Source organism: Cygnus olor, chromosome 4 (assembly GCF_009769625.2).
Source record: "Cygnus olor isolate bCygOlo1 chromosome 4, bCygOlo1.pri.v2, whole genome shotgun sequence".
In the NCBI taxonomy this organism is placed as follows: Eukaryota; Metazoa; Chordata; class Aves; order Anseriformes; family Anatidae; genus Cygnus; species Cygnus olor.
The window spans coordinates 24447289-24466453 of NC_049172.1; positions in this window are offsets into that span (position 1 = coordinate 24447289).

A 19165-nucleotide genomic window follows, 5' to 3' on the forward strand; every position below is an offset into this window, starting at 1 on the left:
ACAAGTAAAATTCATATTTAAAATGAGTATGCTTAAAAAGAAACAATAAAGATAATCCTTTATTTTTTTGTGTTTTATTTAAAGGGAAAAAAAATAAGTTTTATCTTGTGTGGAAGATAATTACTGGTATATTAGCAATAATCACTTAATGATTGGTCTGACAATTTCATATCAACTTAACGGTAAAAACAAATATCTCATTCAAACTACAATATTGATATCACATTTTCCTGTTACCCAAGGTACTTAGCAAAAAAATATTCCCCATCAAAATATAACCACCAAGATTATAAAGCAGAGATTTCATTCCTCATCTTACTGCAGGAAGTGTGCTGCCATTGCTTTAGCTCATTGTTTTTTGCTATTCACTTCCTTTTCTAGACGCAAAATCAAGAGAGTTAATCAAGGGCCATTAGGTCAGACATCTCCTAGAATCATAGAATAATGAGTTGGAAGGGACCCACAAGAACCATTGAGTCCAACACCTGAGTTCACACAGGACCACACAAAAATCAGACCACAGCTCTGTACTTTGCTTTTCTCTCTCTACCCTTAGGTGCTGTTGGTGGTTTTGTTAGTTTTAAATTACTAGGTCAGTATTCAAAACAGAAGATATTTATAAAGTGGAACAACCTTCTCCCCCAAATTCTAATCTAATGCAGCCACCGTACACACCATTCTCTCCTGTCCCCCTTCCCAGGCTGAAGGGAAATGTGACTACCACTTAGAGCAGGCCAGAAGGCGGCAAAGGTCTCCTCTTTTTTTTTTTTTCTTTTTTTTTGATTCTCTTCCAATACAGAAGCCATAACAGAGAAGCATTGCTAAAGTTATGACAGAATATCAAATATCCTTTTGCCAAGGGAGATGTGCACGGGACATGACATAAATAGCACTGACTGCCTTAGGGAAATGGAAAGGCTATTCTATAACTGAAATACCTGGCAATTTCTGATTATGTTCCCCTGCTTATTGGATCTTTTGGGATTTCAGTTTTTGATACCATTTCTCACAGTATACTTCTGGACAAAGGATACAGCACACAAGTAGACAAGTACATAATAATGACGGGTGAGCAACTGGCTGACAGGTTGCACTCAGAGGGTTATAGTAAATGAGGTTATATCAGATTCTGCTTTTTTTTTTTTTAAATAATAAAAAAAAAAGTTAATTTCAGCTAGCCTGCCTAACATGGCAGCACTGCCCTGCTTTTTCTGCACAAGTTTCAATTATCAGGGGAAAATTGAGTATCTGAAATGAAGACGCAGTTCAGTTCACTAAGTTTGCTGTTATAGACCTCACTCTACCACTGTTTTGTAAAATAGACTAATAGCAACTAGTCAAAAATATTTTTGAAAAGTTAATATTTTTTTTCCAATTATTACATGCAAAGGACAGTTCCAGCAACTAGACTACCATAACTCTGGCGCCTTCTAAAATATTAACATGTTAAGCATTTAAGTAGAGGAAAAACATTTATTAAATTAGCATTTCCACCAGTTTAAATAACGACAAAAATCTGTTTTTCTGTGCTGTTCACACATGGAAATGTTGGAACAAGAGGGAGTTCTGGTCATTACAGCTCAAGTCCAAAAAAAGCCATGGACTGCATACTAGTTGGCAGTATAATCTGTAAAGCAGCCTGCGGCTGAAGATCTATGGTTAATGAGAAGTCTTACTTCAGCAAAAGGCAACCTTAGGTTAAAGTCATTTGCAAAGCTTTATAAAGAGTTGCATACATAAAAAACTGCCTGTGGGATTAAAAACAAACAAACAAGAAACCATGCAAATAAACATGTATCATATCAGATTCTGTGTAGCAGAAATACTAAAAAAAATATATATATATATATTTCTCCATTTACTATCCCACAGGCTAAAGCCTGATTTCAGGTTGGCCCTGATTGCATTATTTCCAAAAATGGCAACAGTTGAAGGCTAGTACGTATTAGGCTGAACAGTGAGCAAGTTCTGTTGTCAAAGCAAATGGGGAACAAACACAGACAGAAGCAAAACCAAACAAAAAATCCATCCACTTATTTCCTTCTTTGCTGTGGGCTTTGAAACTCCCTCTTCTTTCTTCCCTGCTTTCTCTTGGTTTGATCTTTGAGGCTGTGAACAAATCTTAACCTTAAGATGAAAATGTAGTTTTCTTCTTTAATTAAATAAGACTTCCTTCAGTTACCAAACAGCAATGCAAATGTCTACAAAAAAAGAATGTTGCAGCAAAACCTTTCAGTTGTATTAAAAACAAAAACCTCACACTAGTAAAACACTCACGCATCTTTCAGTACGGTTTCAAAATGCTCCTAAACCAATCTCATTACTAACCTTCCAATGAAAACACTGTTCATTTGTTAGAATATCATCTCCTGGGGGAGAGATATGAAAAAAAAAGAAAGTTTTAACAAATCACAAAAACAAAAAGATGACAAAACCATGATCACACGAAGCATTTGCACTGGCTGTGAAAGAAGCTCCAAAATGATCTGTCTGATCATGAAATGAAATCTCTTTGAAATTCATTAAGTCAGACACTATCAGCCCAATATGGCAAATCTGACTCAGGCAAAACTGTCACTGACGTCAGTGAAAGCTTTGCCTTCATGAAAAAGTGAGAACGGATTTCACGACTGGAACCTAGTTGTGTTTCATTTCATTACCATCTTATTTCACAAGGAAAAAAAAGCCATTAAAATCAAAATGATATTCTGTTCTGAAAGGAAAACTGCACATCCACAGAACAAGCAGGGTATGAACCGCAGTAGAATTTCATTGTGGCCTTTATTTTAACTTTCCGTTAGATGTCAGAATGGTGCAGAAATCAACATATATTTTCTTTATGAGTGTTGACTTCTCTCAAACTGATTTATGAAAACAAATCTGCTACTAGAAGTGCTGTAGGGTAGACAGAAGGTTTTAGGGAAAACACCAACACACTAAAAAGGCTAAGAAAAATAGGCAAGAACAACACAAAACAAAACAGTGTAGGAGTGCTCAAGCATTCAAGAATTTCTTAAAAATCTTACAAACACAGAAGAAGCTATCCCATTCACACTTTGGGTGAGTGTAGAATAAATAAATGTATATTAGGTATTGAATTCTGGAAAGAAGTCTTTTTGGTTCAACTAATAGTTGGCATTAGAGTCCTTCATCTGTCTCTTGATTTTCAGGAATTCAGTCTTACATCTTCTCTTAACTAGCAGTTAAGCTTAATTATTTCAAAATTAACAGCTCTACTAGCACACTGTATGATAGTTTATAAGACCTTTTTGTTAAAAGTAAGATTTTGCAAACCCATTTTTGGTGAAAAATAGATATTAATATCTTTATTTTCAGAACTTATGAATTTCTGAAAGATTTATCTTAGAATTTGAAACTGCCAACAATTTAACTTGAAACTATTTAATTTCCTCTGTATTCATTTACCAAAACCTGTCTCTTGATAAGAGCTCATAATGCAAGAATATTCACATGGAAGTTCAGACGTAGATCAGATCTGAGTCTAGGATTACAAATTCCTCAAAACACAAGCAAAGAAATCATAGTCATGCAACATAACTGAAACCAAGTTTAGAAAAAAGATCTTGAAAGTATTTTTATCTGTTTTCCTTGTGGGGCAGGGGGTGGGGGCAAACCTCCAAACCCCGTACCTCAGTAGTATCTACCTTTAATATAATAGCTAGTTGCTCCTTAAAGCAATTTACTGTACTGCTGCTGAAAAAATAGAATTGTTCAGTTGGAAAGGACCTTCAAAGATCATCTAATCCAACTGCCTGGCACTTCAGGGCTAACCAAAAGTTAAAGTGTGCTATTGACAGCATTTTCAGTCTCTTCAACTCTGACAGGCATGGGGCATTAACCACATCTCTAGGAAGCCTGTTGCAGTGTTTGACCGCCCTTAAGGTAAAGAAATGTTTCCTTATATGTAGTTTGAACCTCAGCTGACACAGCTTTGTGCAATTCCCAACTGTCCTGTTATCGCTTCCCAGGGAGAGGAGACCGGCATCTCCCTCTGCTTCCCCTCTTCAAGAAGAGGTAGGGAGCAATGAGGTTACCTCTGAGCCTCCTTTTCTCCAAACTAGACAACCTGAATGTCCTCAACATCACCTCATAGGACATGCTTTCCAGCCCTTTTACCAGCTTTGTTGCCCTCCTCTGGATGCATTTAAGGACCTTAATATCCTTTTTATATTGTTGAGAGCAGAACTGAATGCAAAACATGCATATATAAAAACATACGGGTGTATATGAAGTTATATTTTCATTATTTTTCTGTTGCTTTTTCACACTAGCCAGAGAGTCTTTTTCCCATCCCAGATACAGTTATTCAGGGATTTCCAAGTGGAGGATCCACTCAATTCACCGTAAGCTGTAATGCCATCACACCTGTGTGACCAACACATGATCACTAATTCTTGAAGAAGTGGTCAGCCACACATTGCTATGAACTAGCTCAATTTTTCACTACAGTCACTAAACTGTAATGAGTAGATCCTCTTTCAATAATCCTGAACACAGCTAAATTGGTTTTATGATGATCCACATCTCTGGGAATTAAATGGGTTTTACCCAAGACTGTACTTCAGCTCTCCCATTCTGGATACAGGAAAGCAGAGATTTCAGTTATTCAGCTCGGAACTTGGTTCATTTCTGTTACAACCTCAGAGTTGGAAACTGCCATAACACCTGCAATATGTGAAGATCTGTCAGTTTTGTTCATTTTACAAATCTGACCCATTTGCCATTCTGGTGGGAAGTGGTGTCTTCATCCACACACATTACTACAAAGATTGTTTCTACTTACCATAGATGATGGTTAACCACCACCCTTCGAACAGACATCCTGCTGAACACATTGAAAAAGTCATGTCAGATAACATCCCATCCATGTAAAGAGATTTTACAAATTCATAGCACATTAACAGTTTTCCCTGTTACAGTACTACTTCAAAATTGGCAGTTAGGCAACATGGTGTCAGCAACCTCAAGTGTGACACCATATGTCAGGACTCTGTTGGAATTAACAATAACAGATAAATGCTTGCAATCTCTAGCATGCACAGGCTCCTGAGTGCACAGGGAGTCAGTACGCATGAATTCTTACAGGCGTTGAAGAATTCTCTCCAAGGTCTTTGTGAAACTTTGCATTAAAAAACATTTACACCATCCTGGAAAAGAAAAATAAAAAAAATACAGTGAAGGCATTTGGATGCTTGCTTGCTATTTTTTTTTTTTCCCTCTACATCTCAGTTGAAAAGCTAATGTAATTGTACTGGGAATTACCTTCAGAGATATAAGCCATTAAATACTTGAGCAGTTTCTTCTTTGTGCAAGGACGTTTTGTGAAGATATTTTGGTACAGTCAAGTCTTATCTGATAAAAAGATAAGATCTTATCAAAAACAAATTCAGTCCATCAAAAAGCAGTTTTCCTAGTTTAAATATTTTTAAAGTGCATTCAGCATCTTTCCATTGCTCTTTATTTTTTTCCATTAGATTTTTCCTACCTACCATGCAGCAGACAATAGTGCTAAGAAGAGAATTAGCCTATGATTATGCAAAGTCATTTCATGTCTCTTCCTCCTAAATTTTAATTAGAAACATGTACATATACTCGTAATTTTCTTCAACAAGCTGTCTGTATGTTTAACAGTAATAAAAGATATGTTCACCATCACAAAAAGCTGAAAGATATAGTCATTTTTTGGCTGCTTTCCATTGGAAGAAGAGTAACACCTCCAAGGGGGAAAAATATGGAAAAAAAAAGAAATATTATCGTTGTCTGTTCACTTTGGCAAAAGCAGGTACACGTGCATCATGATGATTTAGTGTCCTCAGTAGTTTGGTGCTAAAACACGGTTTAAATTAACTTCCATAAATTAAGAGTTACAATATCATCTGGAAATTTATCTGGCATTATTTGTATGCTGGAGAGGAGAGGTCTAGTTTTAAGCTTAGTGTTAAATATCAGTGTTTAATACAATGTTCATATTAAATCTTTCACAAACTTACATTTGTAAAATCAGATGATTTTAGAGATCTTGCTGACATCCTCTTTATTATATTGTGGTTTTTAAATAGAACAAGATAGAGAGGGACAAAGCAGTTTGGCAGGACCATGGAGGCTGGAGCAACTGACATCTGTTTCAGGAAAAGATTTTTACCCTCAGAACTAACAAATCTTGGTGTTTCAAGGAAAAAAAAAAAAAAAAAAAAAAACTAGTTCATGCTAAGTTGAAAACTTACAATATTTGTTTAAAAAGTTCATGTTAAGAAAGCTTTTAATATTTTAATTATTAAGCAAGAGAAAAAAATTCAGAGGAAACTTTGGACGAGAATGAATTCAAGGGTCTCTTCATATATATTTGTACAACAAATGAATAGTGCTTTAATCTTCACAAAGTTAATACACCAAAAATGGTTGACAACGTTTTACTAGATTGAGGGACTTTAAAATTTGTAAAGCGACCTCTGTGACTGCTCTTATTTCTCTGTTGCTGAAAATTCATGTAGTTTATACAGATATAAAAAGCCTCAAGTAAGATTTTGAGGGTATTGAATTATCAATTCTAATTATTGAATTATCTTATGAGTATTATACTACGTAATTGAGAGACAACTGGCAATTTGTAGTTTTGCTCACTTCCCAAACAGTGAAAAGCTCATGTGAGGTATTTTAATCACTACTGGTCATAAATTAGAGTTGACTTTGACAAGTAGCCATGAAAACAAAACAAAACAAAAGAGTTCAAAACTATCCTCCTAAGACAAAGTCCTTTAGCCTTAGCTACATTCCAATAAACACAAATCTTTCAGAAGTCACTGACAAGAAGTATCATCATCTAAAAATGGTTAGCATGAGTCCTAGCACAACAAAATTATTGCAAAGGCTATATATTTTATGCTAGGATATTCACAATATGCTGAAATTCCTCCCATTTGCCTTTTTTTAATAAATAACAATTACAAAAGAATAATTATTTATAATAAATTAAAATAATTTAAAGTGACATTTACACAGCTTGATACATTTGCATACAATAGCTAGATCTTAAATATTTGAACACTGCTAAAAAAGAGAGGGGTGACACAGCCATCTTATTGACTGCAGTCTCACTTATCACTGGTCCTGGAGAATAATTTATTTTTAGATAAATATTTCAAAGATATGACTTTTGCCTGATTTACGGCTGGAAAAATCTGGTTCACTGCAATGAATCCCAAGAAATCTGTTTACAGATTTTGTAAGGATCCAAACATCTCAGAGTTTATTCTCCCCTTCCCCCCTCCCCACACCCCCCGGCTCCAGTTTCACAAGACGTCCACAGTGTATTTAACTTCAGATGTCATTTACACATGTACCATTTCCATAAAAGGATTTTATTGCCAATAGTCATCAAATAGCTTTGTTATCAGTTCTAATAGCCCAATACTTCACTGTTTTACACTTGTTTCACCTAAACGCTTTTGGTTATTCAAAGCAGGCTCCCAGAGGTGTATAGGAATGTATAATAATTAGAAAACATCTTTTCTGCAGAAATAAGCCAAAATGAATAAGCCTTTAAGAAAGAGCACTGTAAAGCAAAGGTCACATGCTGGTTATTTTGAATTGAAGTTCTTTTCAAAGCACACTGCATGATCTCCCTTTTTATCAATTTTAAATACAATAATTTAAGTAGTACATAATAGTAAAATCATAAATGCCAGGTTAAGTCTAAATATATTTCTGAAGTCTTTGTCCTTTCTCTGCACCAGTTACACATAACAAGAGAAAAATCTGTGCATGATGTTTTAACATTGAAAGAAAACTACTTATCATAGTTGAAGACTGTGTTCTTACAGGTATTTGTTTAGATGTTTTGAACAGTGGAAACGCTTTATATCTAATTTTTAAGCACTGTTTGAGGTATACATGCTTTAATAGTAGGGTTTACTCCAGTCATTGCTAATACTTGTGAGATACTGAAATAGGCTGTAAAACAAGGAAACTATTTAGTAATGCCTAAGGAAGTATAAAAGTGTGATGCTTTTAAGACGACGATAAGCAGCTTTGGATGTTATTTTATACATATGTATTAACACTTCTTTATTAATACAACACTTATCCTTGTTTTCTCCAATTGCTCCTGAACAGTGTGAAAAATTTGTCTGTTCTTACTGCTGCTGAGTACTGCTCAAACTTAGTGGAGGTAGCAGCTGTCTACCCCTTAAATGAATTTTGTTACTGTATCTTCCAATAAGGTTTTCTAAATGGATTTTGTAATTTATTTATTTATTTTTTTCTAAATGGATTTTTTCTAAATGGATTTTGTAACTTTTGCTAGAAGATTTCAATACAGCAAAAGTATTTTAGACCTTTCTCTAGCAGAAGGATCTTGATATTCAAGAAAAATGAGTAATATTTCCAGCTTGTCGTGTCTTATATATTACAAATGTGATTTCTTCTCTACATCCAGCATTAGGGCTCTCAACAAGCTGGCCTGATGTCACGTGTATATTCAGCCATTCAGTTATGCCAAGAAGGTGGTAAAAAAAGAATAAAATCAAATAGTAATGCCATATAACAAATTTTGAAAATATAATATACGTTTTCCAAAATAGATAGCATTGCTATATCCAAAGGATTCATAAACACTTTCAAGTAATAAAATCCAGTTCTTTTGCTGACTTTTGTATTCCATCTATTTCCTTAAAAGTGGCAGGCAGCACTGCCAAAGAGCTTGAGACAAGAAAAGAACTGTTGACACTATTGGTTGCAATCCGTATTCCTGAAGACTCTATTCTAACCCTACTGAGGCCAAGGAAATGCACAGCAGTTTAATTTATTTTTGCTATTACTGCCTCTCTGCTCCCTTGGTAATAGGTCTTACATTGCTAGTAATCCTAATTGGTGATCCGACATGCTACATTTGTAATGCAAGGTTACTGACACTGCAATTTTTCATCCAACTCCTCTTATTCCAAGGAACAGGTCACAGAGACTATTTAGCTCTGTGCATTCACATCTCCAGATTGAAAATATGAATCTCTTCAACATCACTTCTGCATATAGACAAAGTATTAAGAGATTTGAACTTGCTCCATCTGGGTCTTGTTGGTTCCAAGACCTTACACCCAGGAGAACTACAGGCATCTTTCTCATATGTCTCTCTCATCTGCAGGGCACATGAGTTTTTGATGAAAACATCAGCAAGAAATAGCTTTACTGAGAAAGAAGAGTGGAAATACCAAAAATGTACTTTCGTCTTCAACCCTAATTACATTTTTCTTGCTCTAATGCGCACCCACTTGGTCCTTTCCATCTTTCAAGTTAGTGTCTTGTGACCTCCTCTCACAGACTGTTAGCATGTGAAGAAGGAACAGCAGGATTTGTAGCTACTTGCACCACTTCTTTTGCGAAAACCATAAATAATTGAGGTAGTGATAATAAGTTGATCTTATTAATTCTGATACTTGTAGAGTTGTACAAGGTGATTAAGTACAAGGTGATTAAGTATGTACAAGGTGATTAAGTAAGAGCTTCCCCTAAGAATCACCTGGCAAGACAGTTTTCTCACAGAAAAGCAGTGACTGAAGTGATGCTGACTACATAAAAGGTAAATGAAATGATAAAATGCAGTTTTTAACCTTCTCCAGAAAAAGCGTGCAAGATTTGAACATGGGAAACAATCAAATACAGCTTCATTGGAGTCAAGACTTGAGAATTCTTAAGTGCTGCAACCCTTTGTTTCAAAATTAAATCCCTGAGGTGTGTGGTCATGCAAAATATATCTTTATTGGGGGTAGACATATAGAATATGCATCCTTCCCATTTATAATGAAATCAAATAGTGTTTTACACACCAAAAATTTAGAACTGGTATATGTTAGCCAGCTGGAGACTACACATTTAGTTTTCCTTATTGATGCAAATACTCTATTCTATAATCAGCCCTATAGCAGCAAAATATGACAACCAATTTAACCTTTTTTTGGTGCCTTTTTTTTTTTTTTTTAAACTCACAGTAAACTCCATTTGCAGTAAAATACATTCCCTTCCACAGCATAGCTCCTAAATGGAAACAATAACTATTTCGTCCCCCCTTAACTGCAAAAATGGAGCTAATAATCAAGAGATATTTCCATATTTTTGGAGTGCATCTGTGAAGGTGTAGTGGGTTTGCGGGGCAAGGTTTTGGTAGTGGGGGCTGCATGGGGTGGCCTCTGTGGGGACCATGGGTGAGCAGGTGACCTGGTAGGAGCTGCTTACAGCGGGGGACCCATGTTGGAGCAGTTTGCTCCTGACAGACGGACCCTGTGGTACAGACACATGTTTAGAGCAGTTCTTGAAGAGCTGCTGCCTGTGGATAGCCCCTGCAGGATCAGCTCAGGAAGGACGGCAGCCTGTGGGAGGGAACCCCTGTTGGAGCAGGGGAAGAGAGTGACCGAGAAGGAGTGGTGGAGGCAAAGTGCTACAGACTGACCGCAACCCCCATTCCCCTGTGCCACTCAGGGGGAGGAGGTGTAAGAGAGTGGATGGGGGGAAAGGTGGTTTTGGTTTCTTTCCTTTGTTTCTCACTTCTCTACCCTGTTAGTAATAGGCAATAAATTTTACTAATCTCCCTACACTGAGTCCATTTTGCCTGTAACAATAATTGTTGAGTGATCTCCCTGCCCTTATCTCAACCCTTGAGCCCTTTGCTTGGTATTTTCACTCCCCTCTTCCTTTGAGAAGGGGGAGTGAGAGAATGGTTGTGGTGGATCTCTGCTGCCCACCTGAGTAAAACCATCACAGGAGGTCACTGAAAAGAATATGTAAGGTAGGTAATGATTTCCCATTTCTCAGGCACCTCAGTGGAAGCTCACATGCATCACTTCCAAACTTAAGAATACTAAAACTATGAGATGGTATGGGAACTTGCCAGAGTGACCTCCTGCCAACAGGAATGGAACTCCCCTTTCCATTTTATTTATTTATTTATTTATTTGTAAATGTAGAAAATAGATTAGATGAATATTTTCACCCTGAAGTAACTACGCATTTTGATGCTATAAGAACTCCAAAACAAACAGGTAAAATTATGGATTTCTAACATTCCCCTTCCCCACTTTTTGTCATGTCTCAGATTATTCTCAAGGATGTTATAGTCCACAATCTTACAGAAATTAGGAACTTTAAGAAGATAACTTGTTGTTTATTATCTGAACTATTGAAGTTACAGGAAAAGGCAGTCTGTGCAGTCTCAATGTTGTAACCATACCACATAAAAACATATTTTGAAATATCACTCTGAGGATATATAGCACAGCACCATTACCTCTCCCTAGGGCAGTACCACAGGGTACCTGTGCTTCACTGTGTCAAATGAATGGCAAAGCAAATGTTTTCTGAGTACATGTTTTCAGAGTACTTGCATGACCAGCATTGCAGTAACTGAGCAGGAATCAGTAAGATTCCTCCTCAATTTCTGAGTAGCTGTCCTCATGAACTGTTGAAGTTAAGAAATCTGCAGTTGACTTTATCTATTAATATAAAACCTTCAACTTGGGGGAAAAAAATAAATAAGATGATATGACCTTGAAATAGTTCTCAATTCCACTGTAATTTTATACTATTAAGTTTATCACAAGTGAATGAATGCAATTCTGTAAGTTCTCCATGCAGTCTGTTTTATGAAATTAATTACCCGAGTTAGCTCATATGCTTATTTTGTTAATAAGTAAGTCTCAAGATCTACATCAACGGTGCACAGAGTAGCTGAAGTAAAATTAATGTTACCATTAATTGTTATCATAATTGAAATGAAGTTGCAGACAAAAATGGTAATTTTAATATGCAAAAGATATACCATTCTGGAAGACAATGTGTTCTTATGGTTCATTTTCATTTTCTGGTTCTGAAGAATCTTTGAATTATTATGACTACAACAAAAAAAAATAAAATAAAAAAAAAATTGAAATTCTGTCCACTCAGTGACATCACATAACAGAGATGGTAGAAAATAAACATTTGAAACCACGTTATGGGTATGATCAATCATTAGTTCAGGATCAAGTGTTCTGTGTTTTTTAACCCATATTTCAGGCAGCACTTAACACTACATATATGCATGTTTAAATACTATCTGTACTCAAGAAGGTGCCTTCAAAACAAATACACATTTCTGGTTCAGGGCATGTAAGTGTTAATAAAACAGAAAAGAAACTAAATATTACAGTTTAGTAGCATATGTCTGTCATACCTACAATCCAAAGCAGCACATTCACTCCGAACTCCTACAGATGAGTGTCAGGGGGTCACACTAACCTCCTACTGTTGAAGCATCTGGGAGCACAGAGTTCAGAAATTCTATAAGTGGTCATCCAGGAACAAAACAACTGCAGTACAGGGTCAGAGGAGAGGTACTGAAGATAAACCAAAGTGAAAGCCAAATTTTTATTCATGTAAATTCTAAGAGTCAATTCAATGAAGTTCAGCTTCTAGATGCTTTAAAGGTGAGATACATCACACACATGATATATATAAGTAGCAAATATCGACTGCTGATGAGAGGCTTTAAAAAAAATACTATACAGTTAAAGAAGAAATTATCTGTTTTGTTTAACAATGAATGACAGTCTGGAAAGGAGATGAGTACCTTAGAGCAAGTCTTCAATTACAGTGCATTTGGAGGGGAAAAAGAGTTTCTCTCCTCTTACACTTGGTATACAATCATATACAAGTTATAAAGCATCAGTTAGCCTTTTAAGTCTGTGCTTTTTATTATTATTATTAAAAAATTTATCTTGTTAATGACTTCATCCATAACCCATGACTCCTACCAGAAGGAATACTTACGAAGTTATGTCTAAAAGGATGGAGCAATACACAAAGAATAAGAATTACATTGCAGTTGAAATGTGATAGACTGCCATTTCTGAAAATGAGACAGCATAGCCCAGATATCAGAATCAGTGATCAGGTCAGGAAGATATCATTACAGCTCTATGAAGACACCTATTGATTTCAAATTATAACCAGCTGTTTTCTTATCAGTAGATAAGAGGACTTAGAATTCCATAAACAAACAAAAATGATCACTTGGACACTGAAATGAACTTCAAAACTCCACTTTTGCAAAATATTGTTTTAAAACACGTACTCAACAAATTTAAAGAATTATTTCTAATCTAATATTTAATATTCTCAAGACTATGTATTATATGCATTTCTGCTCTAAGTATCGAAGAACTACACCATCACTTTAATGTGCCAGCCCTTAGAGAAGTGAGCATGAACAGACTTGTTCTGTAACACATATAAAATAAATCTTCTGAAGCAGGTGGATCTCATTTGTTCCCATTTTCTAAAATTAAGTGCTCCTTGCACAATAAGTCCTTTACGTAGCTTTAACATTACCTGAAAGCTTAAGCTCCCATAATTCTGTAATATTTTGAAGTTATATCCCTTTAAGATATAACTGCACTTCCATTCACCTCCTTCCAAGGGAGAATGAGGCAAGGGAAAGGCTTATTAGAAGGACTACCAAATAGATGCATTAAATTAATCAACAAAGCCAAAGAGACTGTACAGGACTACCTCCCAAAGCTTTCCTTAGGCCCCTCCACTTATAAAGCAATTTGTCACACACAAATAGAAAAAAGACAGTGAGTGGAAAGACAGAATACAGTTTCTAAAAGAAACCCTAGAGTCAATTATTGAAATATTCATACACACACCACTGTCAAGCTGCTGTAAGGCAGACGTATATACACACGCACACATTAAAAAAAAAAAAAAAAAAAAAAAAAAAACCTATTTTTAGTTGTATGGCCAAATTTCAGACCATGTTATGTCTACTCATAGGTAAGTGATTTCATTCTGATACCATTTTCTTGTTTGTTCAGTTCAGTTTACAGGGTTGCTCCTTGAACTTATGCTTGCTTCTACTTCCATACTCTTTGTATTCAGGTTAGAAGCATGATCACCTACACAGTCTCCATTCGGGGTAAAAGAAGGAAGAAAGGCAATATCAAACAACTCCTAGAAATAATTTTAAAATATAGGCACAAATCCAATACTGAGTAATGAATTGTATTACTAACAAACTATTCATCACATCACAAGCCTTTTCCAGTATGTATTCCCTTTCACTAGCATCTGGATTTCAGTGATGACCAGCACAAACTGAAAATACTTAGGGAGAGAGCATTAGATAAGAGAAAAACCAAGTACTATCAATTTATGTTTCAGGAAAAGATTAAAGTATAGAAAATAGAAAATTAAACAAAAGCCTTTTCACAAATTTGTTATGGATACTCTAAGTATGAAGTAAGGTGCAAGTCATTAAAACCTAAGTTAGGAGATAAAGTAACTTAACAATTAATACAATGAAACAAGCAAGCAAGGAAATATTAACAGTGTGGAAAAACCAAAATTCACATGCTTTTTCTAAACTTCCTCTCAGTTAAATCTCATCAGCTTCAGTACTGCCTCCCTGACCGTGCACAATAAGCTCCTTCACAGTGAACTCTAGTAGAAAAAGAAGAGATGACAGGATAGCAGAGACTTCCTCCAGACTCACCATACTCAAGTAGCACATGGTGCATCTACAAAATATCTGAACCAGTCCCCTAGCATTCAAAACTTGAATGAAGTTTTCTAAGTTTCAAGACATCCCTGGAATTTTTCAGAGAAACATATAAGAAAGAAACAGCAAGAAGTCAACCTTATAAGGCTTCCCATCCTAAAAGTCATTGCTATGTATGATAGGTCCCTGTACTACAAAAGTAGTCATAAGAGGAAAAATAAGAGAGAGAAAGCTACCACATAAGGCAACTTCAAAGAACCACATTACTAAGAAACAAGTTACTAAAAGAAAGAAAAAAATAGAAATAACAATCAACAAATACAAAACCATTATTTAATTACCTTCTTCAACTTTTTTTACCCCTCTCTTCCTCACAAAGGGCAGCAGAGAAGGCAGCGCTGATCTCTTCTCTCTGGAAACCATCAATAGGACCAGAGGAAATGGCATGAGACTGCATCAGGGGACATTCAGGCTGGATGCTAGGAAAATAAATGTTCTTCACTGGGCACGTAGTCAGGCACTTGAACATTGCTCCCTACAGAAGTGGTCATGGTTCTAAGTCTTCCAGAGCTCAAGAACCATTTGGACAATGCCCTCAAGCATGTGGTATGATTTTTGGGTGGTCCTGTGTAGGACAGAAGTTGGACTCGGTGACCCTTGTGGGTCCCTTCCAACTCAGGACGTTCTATAATTCTTTTGGGGTAGTTGTATTTCTTCATCTTCAGCACCATTTTTTTTTTCTCCCTGGAGAGACAAGAAAGAAAAACTGCCTAGGTCCAGCTTTTTGTAGTTATCTTGTTAAGTTTAACTAATGTTTAACTGATTAATTTAATTCAGTTGCTGAATGACTGATATTACCTGTAGTTGCAGCAGCCTTAGCTTGGCATTTGAATTAGAGCAGTGGTGGGGACTTCTTGTTGCAGAGAGCTAATTTAGAGGTTTCCCTATCCCCAGAAGTGGTTATACTTGCATATATTTTATTATCGGATGTATTTCTCAAAATTCTTTCTTCATAGGAAATTGTTTTTACTTTAGGGAGCTTATGAATGTTTTGTTTAAACTTCCTAACCTTTGTTTTTACATTGTCATGATTTTTACTAAAGTTTTAAAAATTAGTATTTATCTTCAATGTATTGTGTCTATGTATATTGTCTGTATGGATAGCATATCAGCATTCAAAACAAGATGTACATAAACTCATATTTTTGTACTATATATTTCTGCATTAATAAATATTAGTTTTGAAAAAAAATAAATTCGGTCAGGCATATCAAGTTAATAACTTTAGTTCTGAAAACTAGACACAATTCTATATCATTGAATATGACAAAAAAGAAAAAAGCCAACTGCAAATATATTCTCTGAAAATAATACCACCGCTTTTTTTTTTTTTTATCATCAAAGCATGGGTACAGTGTGCTGTATAGAGAGGTGCTGAGTCTTCACAGCCTAGCCTTTTTGTTGGATCAAAGTAAGTGTAAAGTGCTACTATGTGAGAACTGGCACACCTACATCATAGCTCAGGCTGGGATTTGAGGCACAGTCCAGAGCTTAAATGGGGCTGCATTCGGGTCATTAGTGGCCATCAGTGCAGTTATAGGCATGACATGAGTTTACAAGAACGAACCAATTAAGACACTCATTGAGAGGTCTGATGTTTTACTCTTTGCCTACTCAGAGTTTTCAATCATTCGAAATAAAACATAAAGTAAGATCAGTTCATGAATCTTTAAGTAAATAGAACATTAAAGGTGGAAGGTTGTTACGTAGCAACTGCCTTCACTGCAATTTGAAAAGTCATTGAAAGAAACAGAATCCATCTTTTTTTGCATACTGACCCCACTGTCACTCTGCCAAAAACTTTATCAAACCATAGCTGCATCGCTGTATCTACTCGTGCTTGGGCTGTTTTCAGTAGACCAGAACAGCAACCATAGGCTAAAGCAACGTAAGAGTGCATCTGCCAGTTCTACATTAAGCGTATTTTTCCTGCTATGATTGCAGGTAAATCAGGGACAGGCAAAAGAGCCTTGGCTGTCTTGTTTTAGAAAAGCCTGCATTCTGAAACTTGGTAGAGTAGTTATATTTGACACTAAAACTGGCATTAAAGTGAATAGGATAGCTACACCACACCAAGAAATCTAGCCCTAGAGTTTTATGCATGAACCAGAGGCATCATCATTTACTGATCACTACAGAACATAAATTGTTTTAAAAGCCATTGAACCTGGTAGATTTAATGAGCTCTAAAGAACATAAATGAAGGACCAAGACAAGCATGACACATAAAGTAAAATCTAACAATATGGTCAAAAACCTAGGAACAGGGATATTTATGTTTATTTTATTTTATTTAGTTCCAAATGAATACTGCATGTATCCCAAATATTTTCTTGGTATTTCCCTACATATTGGGATTTTATTTATTTATTTATTTATTTATTTTAAGGAAAAATACTAGTGTCTTTATATAAAGTCCTGAACTGGCCTTATTCAGAATACTTCATTTTGTTCTTATCCTTTAGTACTGAGAAAGAAAAATTCAAACTGGAAATAAAGGTGTGTAAAGCTACTCAGAAGACTGAAAAAGCTCAGTTGACTTGGTAAATGCGTTTCCTGAGGTAAACACAAAGAAGAACAATAATTTTGTTAAGAAAGAACAAAAACCAACCAATCAAATGGAAAACTATGTGAATTTAAACTTGCCAAGAATAAATCAGAGTTGGAAACTAGAAAAAAAAATCCTATTGTCGAAGCAATGAGGTACTACCCCCTCTTAGAGCAGCAATAGAAAAAGGGTTAGATAATTTTACAATAGAATTTATATTTGTCTAACTGTGGATCACTTCACATGGTGTGATTGCCCAAAACAACTGTGGACTAAGCATAATATCTCAGAATTCAACTTCCAGACCTACATTCAGATTCACAGTACACACAGGATCTCATTAAGCAGAGAAATTAGCACTGTGCAAGCAGGTGTGTATCCTGCTCCCTTCCCACTACCTTCCCACATGATTAATTAGGTCAAGGCAGAGCACTGCAATGGTATGTTGTTCTTGCCAAATTATTTGAAGCCGGCTCAAGTAACGAGTCATGTAGAATCATAAGTTATATCAAAATCTTCTTTTCGTATATTTCTGCTTGGACCATTTTGACTGCAAACTTTGTAGGGAAATTCTCCTCTCTGTTCCAGTGGCTTCCCATTCAAAGTCAAGCCCATTCAAATTCAAAAGCCCACTTCCCATTCAAAGAAAGCATTCTGTGTGAAAATAGTTAAGTGGAAGCTAGGATAAACATGAAGTAAGATAAAATAGGATAAGGTAGCCATGGCTTATCATTGACATTTCAATGCTGTGTTACTTTTCCAGCACTTTGAATGCATTTATCACATTAAGTAATATTAAAATTAATAAATAATAATAATATATAACAAAAAATTCCAACAGTGAATTATGCTACTATAAGGCTATATTAAAACCACAACTAGAAGGAAAGTTGCTAACTGTAAAACATTTATTTCATAATGAAAAAAATTTAATCTTTTGTTAATACTGTTACAATCCTTTATCTTCAAGACCCAAGGCTTGATGAGAATGTTTTATGCAAATTTACTTGTTATTACTTTCATAGTTTTGGAATATCATGCACAATTGACTTTGATTCTTTAAATCCTTCTCCTTGACAACCACAGATTCACATCAAGTACAACTGTTGCCTTTCTGTGAAAACTAGATTTTGCTGACATACAACTATTGCCTTTCTATAAAAACTAGATTTTGCTGACATACAACTGTTGCCTTTCTATAAAAACTAGATTTTGCTGACATGTATTGATTTTGTTCCTTCTGAGTTGCACCTTTTCCTCTGAACATTGTTGAGCTGCACTTTCATCTCTGAATCATTCCATCAGCCAACTGGAACAAGTCCCAACATAAGGCACTATTAAGCATTGTTTTAAAAATAGCGGAATACATCTTTTCTGTTTGTTTTTTTTGTTTGTTTCTTTGTTTTTCTCTGACATTGAGTAACATTGGAAACATAAATCTTTGTACAATAATGGAGATCATGAAGTTTAAAGTCCAGCTGATAGTTTACTTTAGAAAAAAAAAAGAAAAAAGAAAAGAAAAGAAATTATTAAGGATCACTAAATTGAAAGTACCTATCTCTGACTTAGAACTTGAACATACTCAAAATCCTGTCAGCTATGAAGTATTTTATGGTTTATGACAATCTAATGAATTATGGGATTAAAGGCTGGCTTTACAAAGGTTGAGGAACTTTCAAGGTGAAACTGGGTCTTAAGCCCAGTTTTCTTTCAGGTTCTTTTTTCCATGCTCATTCTATAGCAAGTTTGAGGGACATGCATTGACGGGATGCATGCCTTGAAAAAGTTCTCACTGGTACTCCAAAGTTCCTTTGTAAAAACATAACAGTAATTTTAATGAAGATACAGTTCACAATTTACCTCAAAAGGATGAACACATTTTCCAAAGTCCTAAGGTATTAAGGCACTTACTGTAGAAAGTGCCTTAGGATGTGTTGTAGCAATATATATAGCAATGTGTTAGTACATTAGGATGTGTTAAAGAATATATTCTCTGCATAAAACATCAC